The following is a 14105-nucleotide window of genomic DNA, read 5'->3' on the forward strand; positions in this document are numbered from 1 at the left end:
TGATTTTACTGCAGATCACACAAATTATGCCCAATGGAGCACAGAACTTCCCCTGCCTCCCTGAACACCAGGTCCAGCTGAGCAGAAGGGCCAGACCCTTCCTTACTGGGCTTACATGCAGCCCCTCACCCTGGTTTTCACAGACAAAAGCTCCAGCAGGGAAGCAGGGCATCCAAGATCTGCTTTGTCCCACATTTACCCTCCAGAGCAGCTTCCAGCAGAGGCCGAGGAACCCAAGTTGGATTTTTTAAGGATGCATCACGTACACTTTGGCAAAGCAGAGAATAGTCTGAAAAAAGCTTGAGGGAAGCATCAAGCTGCTGTTTCCTCATCTCCCATGAAATCCCTGCCAAAAAGCCTATAGCATAATGCAACAAAACCAAACTGCAATTGTAACATTTTTTTTAATTGAATGATGAGTCCAGATTTTTGAGCTTAACATGGATTCCCTTTTTTGGCATTCACAACTTTAACAGTTATACACATGTTCCAGCTTAGTTACCCCCAAAACATTATCCAAACATTACTATTTCAGGACATGCTGTGGGGCAAATGAACCCTTCTGGATTTGGGGCTGGCTGCTTTGGACCATGTGCTTCCTGCCAACCAGACATGGTTCACTTGCATCCCCCTCCAAGAACTGAACACCCTCTCTTTTCTCCTCAGACACAAAGCCCAGGGGGGTTTTGCTTTGCTTTCTCCCCCATGTTCTCTGCCAGGCTCAGTGCACCTCCAGAGGTACCTTTATAATTTTTCAGTGCAAGCAGGGGACAAGTGAAGCCACAGGCAGGCACAGAACAGCCACAGCAGCCTGGAAAAGCAATGAAAGGGCCAAGCACCAGCAGTGAGATTTTGGGCAGCCTCCCACGTGTGCCAGGCAGCCCTGTGCCACACACCTCCTCCCCTCCCTGAGCACCCCAAAACCTCCCTCTCTGTGAGCCCTGATTTATGGCAGCTTGCTGTGTGTTCCTGCAGCATTTCCAGGGAACAGCACACAGTGTTACTCCGTGACTGCCACGGGTCAGTCCTTGTTCCCACAGCAATGATGCTCAGGGAGGTTTGCAGCTCCTCTGTTGGATACCATCATGCTGAAGCAATGCTCACGGGTCCCACAGCTCAGGGTGCTTGTTGGTAGCTGCATTTCGTTCAAATTCACAGTTTCCTGCCAAGTCCTGAGGCAGCCAAGGACCTGCTCCCAGGGAAGTCACTTCCTGACACCCCTTGTTCTGAAACTGATGTTCTGAACTATAAGGATGTCTTTTCCCCCATATTGTTTGTTTTCTCCACAGCTCCAACCCACTTACTCCATTTGTTCCTAGGACAGCCCAGCTCCCATAAACCATCATTTGGTGGCAAGTTTTTGCAGTCAGCGAGCAATAAAATCACCTCTGAGCCTCCTTCTGTAGCAGCACGATTCCTATGGCATGCCTCATCCCAGACAAGGGCATGCTGCTTGGCCCCAGCTCTAATCAACATTCTTTCATTCACAAGCAAAAAAGAAAAGAGAACAGCATAAAGAACTGTGCATTTCTCAGCACGGTGCCTTATGAAAGAACTCCCTCAAAAATACCATTTAGCAAACCTAAACAAAGAAAACCCACTCCACTCCTCCTCAGTTCCTCCCAAACACAGCCAGCCCAGTCAGGAACCATCCAACCTTTCTTTCTCTGGCCTCCATGAAGCCAGTACCTCCAACAACAGAGAAATCCCCAGCTGCTATCAGTCCCCACGAGCCAGCAGAGAGGGATTTCTGCAGCCTTTGTGCATTGGCCATGGAGCAGAAGGTCTTGCAGGCAGAGGGGTCACCCACACATAGGCAGAGGAAAGTCCATTTATTGTCTGGCTCTTCCATTACAAGTTAATTGTGCCATTCCTAACGCCAGGAAAGCTCTTCTGAATCTCTGGCTAAGCTATCCATACAGGCTTTGCACTGACTCCCACTTATTCTTCCTCTAAATATTCAGGCTGGTAAATAAATGTTTTGCCTTCCCAAGCTAATGCATAATGTATAAATCAGCCCCAAACACAAAGAAACCTAAAAACAGTTCTCATAAAAAAGATTGAGATTTTTTCCATAAACAACAGCTGGCAAAGTATCTCACAAAAGGGGGGGGGAAAAAATCTTTGCCGATACATTTAATTGCTTCAGGATTTAATGCTTCTCCAGACTTGTTTGCTGCAGCCAATGTTAGAAACAAAGCGTTTCAATCCAAAAACTGCAGCTCCATCATCTCCCACTTCAGGACACGCTGCCTGAGGGGAGCTGGAACAGCACAGGTTTCTCCTCAGCTGTTCCAGCCTTCTGCAGGATCCTGGAGCTTGCTCCCAACATCCTGAGGGGACACTCCAGGCTGGGAAGAGGATGCATCACCTGTGGCACCACCACGCTGAAATGTGAAGATGAGGGTCTCTAGTATTTTCACCCAAAAATTAAAAACCAGGTGAAACTGTTCTGTTAAAATTTTTGAGTGAACAAAACAGTAATACACAGAAAAGCCATTAAATGTTAAAAAAAAAGAGAACAATAAAGGCAACAGAGGAAATTATTTATTCTGCCCTTCCTGTAAGTATTTTCACCCCCATAGAAACAGTGCACAGTGCCAGAGTGTGTGTTTGCCTGTGTCAGCACTCTGAGGGCCATCCCACTGTGCCTGCTGTTAAGCATGTCAAGAAATAAAGAGGGATTTGCCCTGACAGCCACACCTGAGGCTCCGTACAGAACCTCCCCAGCAGTTTCTGTTTACCTGAAAAATCAGATGACCTCATTTTCACAGGCCTGAGTGTCCCAGCCCTGGCTGCTGTGCCACGCAGCTTGTCAGATGGGCAACACCTCCCCAAACAATTCCTGAGCTTCCCACAGCCCGTCCTGCCCAGCAGGGGAATCTCTGCACACCAGAGAACCTCCCTGCTCTGCAATTTCCAGCACCTACAGAGCCACTGACACAGAGCACACACCTGGCACGGCACACAGCCTGTCACCTCCCCAGCACCAAGCACAAGCTCCAGTTTGTTTCAGTTTTACACACACTAATCACTCCCAGCAATATCCTCTGAGCAGTTCACTTAGTTCTTTTGAGTTTTACAGATAAACTACAAAGTATGTGTTTCTTCTACTGGACTTGTGGGAGTAGAAAAATAAGGCAGTAAATTAAAGCTGGTCTGCTTGCAAACCTCCTCCCTCTGAAATTGGGCAACAGGCTGTGCTTTGACCCAAGCTCCAGCAGGATTGGCAGCACCCCGTTTGTGGGAGAAGGGCATGGCCCCAGCCCTGTCACCCAGAGTGACAGCCCAGCTCCACCTGCAGAAGCAGGGTCACCCAGGGAGGCTCTGTGGGACCACCATCCATGGGGCTGGCAATAGGAACCAGAGCAACAGGACTTTCTCCAGTTCCACTGGCTGCAGGCAAGTCTGCACCTCCACTGGGAACATCTCATGGATCTGCAAAATCAAAATAGGATGGGAAACTGACTGACAGCACACACCCTTAAAAGGCCATCCGATGCTGATTTATAGGCTCGAAGCAGCAGGGAATTTCCTACATGGAAAAATCTGCCAGGGGAAACATCAATCCTGTCTTCAGCTCCGCTGTGCCTGGCTGGGCAGAGCACTCCATGTGCTCTGCAGAGCAAACAGACTCAGGCTCACACGCGTGCTCCAACACGGATGCGCACTGCCTGCACACCAAGGTCTCCTCCAGCAGTCTCCAAACACCACCAAGAGCTCCAGGGAAACCTGGCCATCAGGTTATGGGTAATGATGTAACACAAAACTCAGCTGTGTGGGCTGCTGGGTCCTCTTGGATTCCTCTGTGCTCACCTACTCGTTGATTCTGTTCTGAGGGAGGGTTAAATATCCCTGTGAGTCTTTCCCAGGAGACAGAGATTCAATCCAAACCATTCAGCACAGATGAGTGGAGGCAGGGCAGAAGATGTACTGTCTTTCAACAAAAGCTTCACTTGGAAATTATGGAGGTTTTTTTAAAAAAAGTGAGTTTGGAAAGACATGTCCAAAGGAGGAACCCAAGTGCAAAAAGAACATAAAATTAATTCAAGCACGGAGGCTGCATGAACAGCTCCATTCCCCCACTGCCAGCTTCCCCCCAAGCACACGAGCAGTGGTGGCTCAGTGGAACTTTCCATCTCCCAGTCCAAGTATTTGTCAGCTCCTGCATCCTGATTAAATCTGTAACCCTGGTATAACTGGGGATGGGGGAGAGGGCGAGGTTCAGCACTACCCACAGAAGCCTCGCTCCACAGGGATCCGACAATCCCGCTCCAAGACACAGTTCATGGGATGGGATCCACCTGCACTCCCCTGTCCACTGCTCTCTGAGCTGTCCTGTCTGGTCCCTTGCCACCCCTCAGCTTTGGGGGCACAGCATGGTGACCAGAAAGGATCTGGCAGCACAGCTGGACAGTCTCACCACGCCTGCCCTGCTCACCTGGATGGCTCACTGTGGGTCACTCCCCTGCCTGGCTTTGCAGCCACACCTCTCTTGCAGCCCCACCAGCCCAGGGATGCTGGCAGTCACCACCAAACCTCCCAGCTGTTGCTATGGCTACAGGAAAATCACTGCATCCTTGCATGCAGCATCCTGCCTCACTGAGGGTCCTTGCAGCAACCAGTTGCCCTGGAGGACATCCTTGAGATCCTGCTTGCTTCAAGAGTGGCTCTGATGTCCTCTCACAGAAAATCCATGCCTCCTCCTTCCCTTTTCCTCAGCACACTCTCGAGAGGCAGCTTGAGAGGAGCACAAAGCTCAGCAACTCTTACTGCAGAGCACAAAGGCTCGCTCAGGGTACAGGAAACAAATTCCCAGGGAAAATGAAAGGCAAGGAGCTATTTCATACAGAGATACCAGTTACTGACTTGTTAACTGGGAGATGCAAGAGTGCACTGGGCAGGTGTCACCCTGTCCACTGGTCCAATCCCAGTGGCAAACACATCTCACTCTTTGCTTGCACTTTTCCCAGTGAACACGGCACTGGGTGTTCAGGGAGCCAGAAAGCAGTGTCAGACACACCCCTCCAGCCTGAGCAGCCACCTCTGGCACTGCCAGGGCCCTTCTCCAGGCATGCTGTGGCACACCAACATGGCCATGTCTACCACAAGCACAGGCAGGGATCCCATCAGGCACTCGGCTTGCAGCCAGGTTTTATGGAGCAACAGGCTTAGCTCCCGTGGGCAGCAGCCCCAGGAGACTCCAAAGCAGCCTCCTCCCATGGGAGCCATCCCTGCAGAGTGACAAGGCCCAGGGCTCCCCGTGCCCCAGCCCACAGGACATGTGAACCCCCACTCTGCTGAGCTGTGCTGGAGTTCTGACAATCAATAATTAATTGCCGCTTTGTTTTCTGGTGAAATTCTATAGCAGTAATTATCTCTGTTTTAACATAAAATAATGATCACTTTCTCCTTTCCCCCTCTTCTACTGCCAGTTAAGAGATGGGAAGACAGCACACCTCTGGCTCATGGTTCCTCAGAGCCCCCTGGGACTGGAGCTGCAGTGGTGGGGAATCACTGGGATGCTCTCCTGGGCTGCACAGCTTGCCAGGCTTGGGTCACGGGGGACTCACACTCATGGGGAGAGCAGCTGATTCTCCAGTTGGTTTCTTCTGAGACTTCTAATGAGTGCTAATTAGAAGTGGCCATTCAGGCTGTCAGCAGCTGCCCATCCATCACCAGGTGCCTGGGCTAACGCTGATCCTGTGTTTGTGTTCACCAGTCTGCAGCCTCAGGACTGGCCTTGGTTACAAACACTGCTCAGGACTGCTCACTTCCTTTTATCACACCTCTCTTTTTAATTTGCATATACATATAAAACCAAGGAAAGTATTTATTCCTAAGTATTTCACCCTCCAGCAGAGAGGCACAACCACGACTGTGCAAACAACCTTGAGAGTTTCTGGCAGAACCTCATCCAAGCTCGTGCCTATGGGGGGCACTGCCCAGACCAGTGGTGAGGACAGAAAGCTGTGGCACTGCCTGGACACTCCTTTTGGCCACTGGCAAAGGCACACAATGAGCTGGGGAGCAGCACTTCCCCTGAGAGAGAAGTTGCCAGGCAGCTCATGAAGCACTAGGGCAGCTGCTGCCCCACAATCAGTACTTTTTCCTCCAAAGCACCAGCATAAGCCTTTTAGAAGATATTTGACCCTATCCTGAAATTTTAGGGTATCTGACCATATCCTAAAATCCTGACAAAGCCAAAATCTGAAAACCACCCAGTATCTCTGGATGAGCATCCATGAGTGACTATGGGGTGTCTGCCAGGTTTGAACATTCCAAGCAGCTGGCATCCTCTTCTGTTATTCCCCCGCTGTGCCTGGAGCGTGCCCTGCTGACATGGACAGCTCTGGATTGGAGGGGTGATCCCTGTTCCTGTGTGGTTTCATCACACCCACCACAGAACACTTTGATCCCAACAGGAGAGCCCCTGAAGAGCCTGGGCTGAAGCAGGAGCTCTCCACCCCTCTGCCAGCACCAGGCATTTTGGGATCTTTGGGAAAGAAAAACCACTCACCTCTCCATTTTTTAACAGGAGCAGCAGGGAAATTAAAAAGGACCTGCAGACATGGTAATTAGTATCTAATCTGGGAATTCTTTTTAATGCAGTCCACAAAAAAAAGGGCATTTTAATTAAATATTTTTATTTTACCCACTGCTGCACACTAAATCAAACTGCTTCAGCATTAATACATGAAACCATTATTCTGTGCATGCATAAGTGAATTTACGCACGTGTCTGTATATAAAAACTACACAATTAAACACTGCTTAAAATGCAGATTGCAGATGATAAAAACTCCACCCTGACTGTATTAAATCTGACTTGGGATGTTTTATTTGATTCTTGGTCATTTAAATCTAGTGTAAATGCAATGAAGTCAATGAAGCCAGTAATAATTTACACTCGTGGAAAATCTGGACCTTTGATTTTTAACTACTGGCAAGAACCGAAAAACAAGCAACAAAAATCCAGTTTGCAACATGGGGCCAGATGTTATTTTTCTTCCTTTGCAGTAATAGCTCAAAAATACCAAATTTAAAACAGAGCTCTAAGAAAGGCTTGTCCTGGATCTTAGAGCTACAACAGCTTTCAGCCCTGAAATTTAAGTTAATGCTTGAGGCCCCTGCTTACACATTCATGTTTGATCTGTGAAATACTGCAGACACACCAACATTTAAAGCATGGGCTGATAACTACTTGCTCTGATTTCCTTCATTATCAAGCTTCCTCCTTCTACCCTTCTAGCATCATAGAGAAACTTTCAAACAGCTTGGGAAAGACATTGTCATTCACCTGATCTGGTCAGGAACCTCATACTCTGAACCAACAAAATCAGATCACACATTTTACATGGCATGGGGTCAACAGGCACTGAGGCAAATTACTTCATTTCCTAATTTCTTGGTACTGCAAGTCTAAAATTTTTAACAACCAAAAATTTACAGCAGCACAGACTTTCCTGGGGAGAATTGGGACATTTTACAAAAATGTAGCAATATGTTTTTTAAATGCTAAGTGGACAATTTGCATTTATTACACCAGGCAAATAATTCAGGTGTGAAAAAAAGCAAACCATTCTGGTATCTGGCCAGTCTAGAACATCTACATCTGGCACACAATAACTGCAATGTTATTGCAGCTGTGCGCAGCCATCTGCACCTCAGCACTGTCCCGAGGCAGCCAGAGCCACCAAACAAGGGGACCACACTGACTCTCCCCAGTTGCCAGCCCCAAACCCTCCACTGGCGCTGCTTTCCATGCTCAGCATGTGAAAATCCAAGTGCTTTTTCTTTCCAGAGAAAGGAGCAAGTCTGACTTGACAATTTTATTTTTTTTTCACTGCCTCCTTAGAAATTCAGGTCACAGGCTTCATGGAAGACTTCTCAGATTACCAGAGTGATGCACAGCAGCAGCCTGGCATCCTCAAGTGTCAGAGAAGTAAAACCCAATTCAGGGAGGTACAATGTGATATTTATTCACATCTGAAGTCACGCTTTGTTGCTTAACACCTTTTAAATGCAAAGGCATTTAAAGATTTGGAAGCAAGGGTCCCCTTTCAGTATTTCAAGCCTCTCTGCTGCCTTTTCCACAACACAAAATAACCAAAGGAGTAACCCAAGCTCGCTAAAAGGTCAAGGAAGCAAGCCTCATTCCTCTAGATACAAAGAACAAACAAAAAAGGAACGGAGGAAAGAAGCCAAAATAAATCCAAAAACCAAGAAAATTTCTGGGTGTTTTTTAAGTTATTCCAGAGGGGAAAACATAATCATAAAAAAGGACACAGGGCTTCCCCACTCCACCATTGGAGAGCTACCATGCAGGTGGGGCTGCACTTCTGACAGACTCTCAAATACCCTCCTCCTGTGCCTTTGGCAGCAGCAAGTGTACAGGTCCTGCTCCTTTTTTCCTACAAGGATAACTCCTTTCTTCCTCCCTCCTTGCCATCATTTCTCAAGACTATGAACATGATTCTTGGGTAGCAACAGGCAATTAACCTTTGGTGCTCCTCACCCCCCATGCAGCGTGCCACACTGATCTTCCCACGGAGCTCTGCATGCCCTCCCTGCACAGCCAGCCCGTGACAACACAGCATTTTCCACCAGGAACAACAATTAAAACAGGAACAGGCTCATCACAAGCATCACCAACAGAGCAAGCAAGTCCCAGCCTGAGAGATCTGCCCACACTACAGGTGCACATCCCGGCTGCGCTGCGGCGCTGGAGGCTGAGCCAAGGTTCTTCTCCCCCAGAACAAGCAGTTTAATTACAGCTGTTTGATACATGTGTAGTTATGGATTCTGGAAAAACTGACAGCACATTTCAGGGGAACACACTCTAGAGCTCACCACCTTTCCTCAGTCTGTAGGGACAAAGCTGGCTTTGGAATCTGGAGTTTGCTTTCTCCTTCGTTTCACTGATGCAATAGAACACACTGAGGATGAACTGGGTAATACCACTGCCACCTCTTGATTTTTATCTCACAAGCTTTGTGTTATTTTTCTCCCTGAACAAGCAGTTTAATTACAGCTGTTTGATACATGTGTAGTTATGGATTCTGGAAAAACTGACAGCACATTTCAGGGGAAGATACTCTGGAGCTCAGCACCGCTCATTAATCTGCGCACTGCAGGGACAAAGCTGGCTTTGAAATCTGGAGTTTGCTTTCTCCTGCTTTTGTTTCACTGATGCAATAGAACACACTGAGGATGAACTGGGTAATACCACTGCCACCTCTTGATTTTTATCTCACAAGCTTTGTGTTATTTTCCTCCCTGAAGCTCCGGCTCCTGGAGTTGCACACATAATCGCATGGGAACACTGGCAAAATTTTAGCAAAAAGAACACCATTGGCCTCCTGTGTATGCCCAGAGGGCCCTGTTTTACAGGGAACTGCATGGTTTTGGTGATCAATTCAGATTTTCAAGTACCCAGCCAAAAGCAGCTGTTCTGAGCTTCCCCTTTGGCACACTGTCCAGGTACAGCCCTGCTGTAAAACATCCTGCCCCAGAGCAATGGTACTCAGCTACCTGCTCCCCTGCACTGCAGCACAACTCAGCCACACTTGGGCTGCTGCCCCTTTGGATGGCTGAAAAATCCTAGAGAAAATACCTCTTATTGCTGAGAGACCCTACAATCCAGCAGTCTCACAAAAAAGCCCAGCCCCGAAGGCGAACCCCAAGCTCGACCAAGTCCAGAGCGCAGCACAGAAAAGGAGAAACACCCACCGTGGTTTCTAACCAAGGAAGCTCTGCAAGGAGAGCTCCAAAGCCCTCAGCTGCCTTGCACATTCCCCTCAAATGGGACACATCCAAATCCAGTGTCTGGACACACCTGGCTCCCCGAGCCCCAGCTCCCTGGGGCCAGCACCAAAGCTCAGCCCCTGGTCCCACCACCAAAACATCTCTCCTTCCTGGATGCACTAAGGGAGAACCCAGCTCCCTGCCAGCACAAGAACCCAGAAGAAACAAGCATGGTTTTAGTTTTATTTTCGAGGTTCTAACCCCAGCATCTTGGTTTTCTGATGCTTTAGGACTGGAGTTGACAAAGCGAAGCAAAGTGTTCAGCAGAAGCAGAAGTTCAAGCAAATTTCTGTCAAATTCACCAAACTTATAGCTCAGTGAGAGAAGAACATCTTTTTTGCTATTCCTCAAGGATATTTTGTTACTAAACTTACAGCAATTTATTTTTCTAACGTTCTCCCAAGTGAAAGCAAGGTTTGGCAACTTGCAAGGCAGGAACAAATTTTTACTTTTCATTTTGCTAGGATGAAATTAATTTTGCTTGAGGGAAGGCAACTTTCAATTGGATTGAGGCTCAAGGAGGAACACGAAAAAAAAGGAACACAAAACACAAAATCACTCATGTGAAGAGTGAATAGGATGCTGTATTTGCTTGGGAAGAAGGCCTTTCTAAACTCTGCAGTCCTCTGGACTTCATTCTGGGCATAACAGCCCAGCAGAATTCACACCACATCAAGCCCACCACGTGCATAAACAAAAAAGAGGGAAGAGATCAGAAGGCTCAGCTCCACTCAAAGGGGTCTGGGTGTGTGGTTCAGTGCCAAAGGGGCTCTGAAGACACAGCCACAAGTGAGTAGCCAGCAAGGGTTACCTGCTCCACAGCCAAGCACTACAAATGAGCTATGACTCACAGGAGAAATATTGATAAAGTTGCTTTCGAAATAAGACGAGGAAATGTAAAAAAATAATTGCACAAAAACTTCTTTGGCTGTTTAATTTAAGCACTTTCATGCCTGAGGGTCTAAATGAATACGGGGAGATCTTTTTGTTCCTGCAGCAATCAAGTATTTCCTGCCATTACTGATAATGACTTTAAAACAGCACATTTAAGCAGGGCTGTTACTTTATTTTCAGCCTTTCTGAGGCGGGAGTGGAAGCGCTAAAGCGGGGGAGGAAAGAAGGTGATGACAGCTCCTCAGAGCAAGCATATGTCAGTCTGGAGAGGAGCTAACCAGGGCTGGCACCAGGACCTCGGCCAGCCCCTCCAACCTGCACCTCCAGACAGGTGACATCCCACCCTGACACAGCCCCAGAGCCTGTCACCTTCTGGAGTTAATGAACCCCGTCTGAAACAAGAGCAAGCTCTGGAGTTCCTCCAGTGCAGTTCGAGTTCTGAATCTGGTAGCACAGGGACCTGACCCAACATTAAACCAGCTTTAAAACATCCTTTTTCCTGGCTTCCAGGGGGTGAATCACATCTCTGAACAGGACTGGGTGAGTAAATGATACTTTGCCTGAATTGACACAAGTAATTCTCACTCCTTCCTCTTCATCTTTTGCATGAGCTGAAACTGTCAAACATGGCCCAGAATCACAAGTGTTTCATTTAAACAGTATCACTACTTCAGTGAATAAACTGTCCAATTTTTTTTTTTGTCCATTTCTAGTTCCACACACATTCATGTGGATACCACAAGGACAAGGGGATGGGTAGGAGAGGCCAGAAGAGCATCTGCTGTCTGACAGCAGACACTGCCACGAGAAGCCACCAAGATCCAAGAGGAAGGGGACAAGCAGCCCTGACTGCAGGGCTGGACACTCAGAGGACAGGCAGCAAGAGACAAGAGGCTCCTGAGAAAAGGCAGCAGGCTGCTCTGTGGTTCTGCTTCCACAGGCACTCAACACAACCACAAACAGCCACAGGACCAGGCCAGAGCCCATGATAGGCATTTCTCAGAAAAAGTTTTTAAAAAACCCCAAAAAAATCCTAAAAATGGTCTTTAGGCTGGAATCAGTCCATTTCTCCACTTTAATACTTCTACCGTTTTTGTTGCAAAGGCAAAGTGAGCAAAACCCCCTGATGATGAAATGATACTAGACAGGCCATTGGATAAACCATTAGGAAATGAAAGCAGCACTTGGCAAATGTCATGGCAGGCATTCAAATGAGCCTGCAATCACCCGAGCAGCTAAAGAACACACATCTCCCCTTTAGCACGTCAAGGTGTGTTTATTGCCAACACAGCACAGAGGCCAAGCACTGCAAAAAGCCACAGCACATTTTAACAGGAGGCATTCCACTTCCCTCCACCAGCAGGCGAGGTAAAACTGCTTTCTTAAACACAGAATCACAGAGTAATGAGGTTGGAAGAAACCTCTAAGATCATCGAGTCCAACCTATGCCCTAAGACCTCAACTAGACCATAGCACCAAGTGCCATGTCCACTTCTGCTGAGCTGCAAGGGGTTTATACAGGCTCACTTCGGAAGTAAGCAGGAAAAAAAATCCTTTTCAGGCAGCCTTTCCCTCCTGACACCTGCTCAAGGGAAGGAGAAGAACCTGAAGGCCAACACACGTGGTGCTGTGGGGATGCCAGGGAGGTTTGAGCTCTGCAGATTCCCAGGTTACAAGGGGCCCCCAGGCTCTGGTTGTACAGCACTCATGCAGTGTGCTCAGCAGCACCACAGAGTGCCCCAGTTTCCCTGAGCAGCCCTTGGAGAAGGCAAAGGCAGCCGTGCTTGGTGAAACCCCAACTGCTGTGCCACCATTTGGGGCCTGATCCAGCACCAGCACAGCCAAGAGAAGGACTGGGCTGCCCTGGGGATGTGGGACGGAGCTTTCCAGCAGCTCTGCCTGACAGGATTTGAGCCACCCTGCTCCTGGCCACACTTCCAAACATGAAAGCCCAGCTAACACCACTTTGCTCTCTCGTGCTGCAGGACCACAGGCAGCACTGCTGCCACTGATGTGCCCATGCCATGCCCTTCTGCCAGCTCTTGTTCGCTGAGCAGCAGAACTGATGCATCCTGCAGGTCATCCTCAGCCCACCAGCCCCACAGGTAACTTCCACAGACACTGCATTTTGGGAATGTCTCACTCCCAAATCCTTCTGACTGCCACCTGGCCCGACACCAACAGTACTTAACACTACTTAACGTTATTTGCATTTGCACTATGACAAACACAAACAAAATCGACAGAACCACAGGCAGGACCTTAACTCTGTTACTTTCACTTCACTTTCTGCAGTACTTCACATCGGTTTCCACCACGGAATGTCACATCCTGACAATTTCAAGAAGAAACAGTAATTTCACATATCTAGGTATTTCTGCTTTCTCTTTCCTGAGAAAACACAGGGTACTCAGTAGTTATTGTTCTACTTTCTGAAAAAAAAAAAGGGGATGAAACCCCACACACCACAAATAAAATCTCCCACGCTTCCTACAGACCACTGTATTTGGTAAGGGCAGCAGGAACAGCTGCAATGGTGAGACAGAAGGTGCTGAGGTACCGAGCACAGTGGGGGAAAATATTACTGCCAGTGCTGATGTGAGGCTGTGAGACTGGGTCTGCACTCTGCCAGAATTATGCAAACAAGCAAAAATTGAGTAAGAAGAATTTTTGTACCAGTCTTTGCTGTCTAAAAAAGACCATAATCATCCATCTGTCCAGAAATGTTATTAAGGATTATGGCAGAGGAAAAATTATAGGCAGAGAAGTGCAGCCAGAACTGGATTTGTTAGAATTTCTCCTGGGGCAGGTAACCTACATTAGTCCTGAAGAACAGAGAAAAACCCTTCCCCTCCCCTCCCCAAAACTTGAGGAAATTATATCCAAACTCTGCTGCGAAGAGCAGCATTTATGGACTTAAAAACAAGCGAGTCTTGGCAGTACAGATGTGAGGAAGCCATCAGCAGGGCTGAGGAGCCAGAGGCAGCTTTCATTCCTACCTGGTTCAGTGCAGTTTCTGATGTAGAGCTGCCCCCCATCCTCTGGAAGATCACTCGCGTTCTGCTCGCGCGCCTGCAGGAGCTGCCGCCCGCTCCACTTGTCACCACTTTCCACAGAATAGCTCAGGGCCTCGTAACCTGAAGGAAGAGAGCAGTAGGTACATAAGGAAAGGCAACGCCTCATCATCTTGAAGCAGCCAAAACATCTGCATTTTAAAAATCCCACGGCTTCTTGGGTTTAAAGGGGCAGTGTTTCTAAGCCCACTGGAATGGGACACTGCCAGCAGCTCCCCATCCCACGGGAGCCATGTGCATTCCTCCATAGCTCCTGAAGTTCATCCTAGGAGAGCATCTCTGTTTTCCCACCCAGCACCACCTGACTGAAGCCAGAGCACGCCTCTGACT

General features: G+C 48.2%; 1 protein-coding gene across 2 annotated transcripts in view; it reads right to left on the reverse strand.

The window, feature by feature from the left end:
• SLC24A3 (solute carrier family 24 member 3) overlaps positions 1 to 13833 on the reverse strand; it is a 96184-nt gene extending 82351 nt beyond the window's left edge. Inside the window, exon 1 of one of the 2 annotated variants that reach the window (XM_039717179.1) lies at positions 13701 to 13758. The gene's annotated coding sequence lies outside the window, so the exon portion shown is untranslated. Of the gene's footprint in view, positions 1 to 13700 lie in introns of both variants that reach the window. The other variant, XM_039717180.1, reaches the window with a different exon arrangement.
• Between the last annotated feature and the right edge of the window lie 272 nt (positions 13834 to 14105).

The sequence above is a fragment of the Passer montanus genome, unplaced genomic scaffold (genome assembly GCF_014805655.1).
Source record: "Passer montanus isolate IOZ18808 unplaced genomic scaffold, ASM1480565v1 scaffold37, whole genome shotgun sequence".
NCBI classification, from domain to species: domain Eukaryota; kingdom Metazoa; phylum Chordata; class Aves; order Passeriformes; family Passeridae; genus Passer; species Passer montanus.